Genomic DNA, 3,104 nt, shown 5'->3' with positions numbered 1-3,104 from the left:
CCCGCCTAGTGCGCATGCGCGGGAGCGTGCGTGTGCACGTGCGTGTGCACGTGCGTGTGCGTATGCGTGTGCGCGTGCGCGTCAGCGACCAGGCACCGCAGGGAAAGCTGCAGTGGAAAATCGAAAGCAGGGCGGGTAGAGGTTGGGAAGAGGACGGGGACGGGGAGAAAATGGGAGCGATCTGTTGCACTAACGACAAGGACAAATAAAATAAAATCCAAACTAGGTTTTCGGAAAGGCAGAGCCGTGCTTTTTTGGAGTGGAATAGCCAAACCACCTCGGAAAACCCGGGGTGAATGAAGATAGAACTTCCCAGTTAGTGTTTCTTTCAGACCAGTGTTTCTCAACCTTGGCTGCACGTTAGAATCACCTGGGAATCTTTTTAAAATCCTGATTTCTGGGCCTCATCCTCCGGAAATTCTGTTTCTTTGTTATGAGGACGAGGCCCAGAAATCAGGATTTTAAAAAGATTCCCAGGTTTTTCTAATGTGCAGCCAAGGTTGAGAACCACTGTTTTATTTTTTAAAATATATTTTATTGATTTTTTACAGAGAGAAAGGGAGAGGGATAGAGAGTTGGAAACATCAATTCAGCTGCCTCCTGCATACTCCCCACTGAGGATGTGCCTGCAACCAAGGCACATGCCATTGACCGGAATCGAACCTGGGACCCTTCAGTCCACAGGCTGATGCTCGATCCACTGAGCCAAAGCAGTTAGGGCGAGAACCACTGTTTTAGACCAAATCTTACTACAACGACTGCAATAACAAATAGGCACCTATCGGTGCATAACAGGTGCAGGCACTCTGTAAGTGACTTTTCCATTGAACAGAAATGAGCAGTAACAGGTGCTTATTGAGCACCAACTGCATGACCAACGCTGTCTCCTGCTCTTGAGTAAAATAAAATAAAATAAAATAAAATAAAGCGTTCTGGTTTACAAAGGGGCTTGTAATCTTGTGGTAAAAACAAGATAAACACCAAAATTTATCACGCAGTAGTATAATTCATCTGTTTACTTTTTGGTAGACCAAATAATGTGCATCCTGAAGGGCTGCAATTGTATCTTTATTCCTCCTTATGTCCTCAGTGCCTAGCACTACCTTAACTTATTGTAGGGTCTCCGTGTTTACTGATTCTGACTTAATGAATCTTTGAATAAAAATTATAAAATATGCTCTGGGAACCATTAGAGAACATGATTGCATACATATGACTTGGGACACACACATAATCTTTTTTTTTTTATTTGGGAGACACTACATTTAATGTGATTCTATGCACACCTTTTCCCCGAAACAACTTTATTTATTTTAAAATATCTTTTTCTTGATTTCACAGAGGGACAGAGACATAGGGATGCTGGGGTCCAACCCCAGCGGGTCCAGGGGTCCCCAAAGGTGTGGACGGAGTCGGCAAAGAAGGAATGACACAGAGACAGCGTTCAGTTGATCAGCAGCCTAGCCAGGATCTCTAGCCAGGATCTCCAGCCAAAATGCTGGTCGGGATCTGATGTTTATTGTCTTGTTACATCTGTATTTATACCAGTTGATTTTAATCCTGTCAATTTCTATTGCAAAGGTTAGGGCATTTCTTATCTCCATTCCAGGGAGTAAAGATTATGTAGCTTAAGCGTGATTGTTTGTAGTTAAAGTGATTAACTACCCGCCTGGCACTTAGTTAAGGGGTTGTATCCCCTCCCTAACCTCAGGGAAAAATCCCCACCTGGGGAAACAACCTTTCTCGGAGAGGTGACCTTGGTTAAAACACATAGCGCCAAGAAGGGGAGCAAACATATTAAGAACAGTATGCCATATACGCCAGGTCCCTTGAAACATGCTGTGCAGATGTTTCTTCCCTGCAGCGACTGTGTCAAGCAGCAAGGATGTACTGGCTCCCAGCATAGGGAGATAGAAACATAAATGATGAGAAAGAATCATTGATCAGCTGCCTCCTGCACGCCCCACACTGAGGATCATTGAGCCTGCAACCCAGGCATGTGCCCTAACCCAGGCATGTGCCCTAACCAGGAATCGAACCCTGACCTCCTGGTTCATAGGTCGATGCTCAACCACTGAGCCATGCCTGCTGGGCCCAAGCAACTTTATGTCAGAATCCTATGTCATAGTTAATTTGTGTTGCAGGTGGAAGATATTCCGCAAGAGATATATACTCTGGAATCTAGCGACACCTGAAACACTAATAGGAGTGGAATATACACAAAAGGGCTGGGCTGTGGACTCAGGCTGCTTAGATAGCAATTAAGCCCTTGGTTAGAACAAGTTAACTTTCAAATCCTGTAAAATAAGGATAAGATAGTATCACCTACCTTGGATGGTTGTGGGAATTAAAAGAGCTAAGTGCATCATAGTATCTGGCATATACTCTCTGACATCGGTAATACACTCCTCCTCCCTGAGCCTGTGTTACTAAAGTGTAAAATGAGAAGGGCTAGGACTCTACTTGATCCGCAGATTTTCAGGTCTAACATTCTCTATCTTATTGCTATACTTTTGAGTTGGCCCTATTCCATCCCTGTCCCCATCTCTGTTCTTACCCCTAGTCCTCTACTTTCCAATTCGAAACCTATACGTTCCCATCCCAACCCATTTATATTATGAAGTTCCACCCTTTTTGTTTTGCACACAATCTCATCCCTTAATAAAAACAAGTCATTAAAAAATAATTTTTTCCCCTCACTGTGCAACCCGCTTCAGTGCCTGCCGCCTACGGGCAGGAGCCAGGCAATGGTTCAAGGCCACAGTTGCTCTGGCATGAGGCACTGAGAGACTCAGGGGGTCGGGCGTGCCATAAATGCAAACCCATGAATTAAAAAATAATTTAAAATAGAATGTTTTCAGAAACGGAAACCTACATAGGGCAGACACTCCGGTACCAGCATACGTCCCTTCAGCTCAGAGCGTTGCATGCCGGGAGTTGTAGTCCGACGCTGGAGCACGCACCTCCGTGCCCTCCAGTTTGAAAAGCAGGAGGCAGGGAGGGTAGGCGGGGCGTTGAGGCTGGCGCGCGCTCTAAGCCCCGCCCCTTCCGCTTCCGGTCTCGGGTTGGCCGGAGAATGGCGCGCCCGGCCCTGGAAGGGGCGT

Source organism: Myotis brandtii, unplaced genomic scaffold, assembly GCF_000412655.1.
Source record: "Myotis brandtii unplaced genomic scaffold, ASM41265v1 scaffold627, whole genome shotgun sequence".
NCBI lineage: Eukaryota > Metazoa > Chordata > Mammalia > Chiroptera > Vespertilionidae > Myotis > Myotis brandtii.
The sequence above is the reverse complement of the archived record's forward strand: the minus strand, read 5'-3'. Positions refer to the sequence as shown.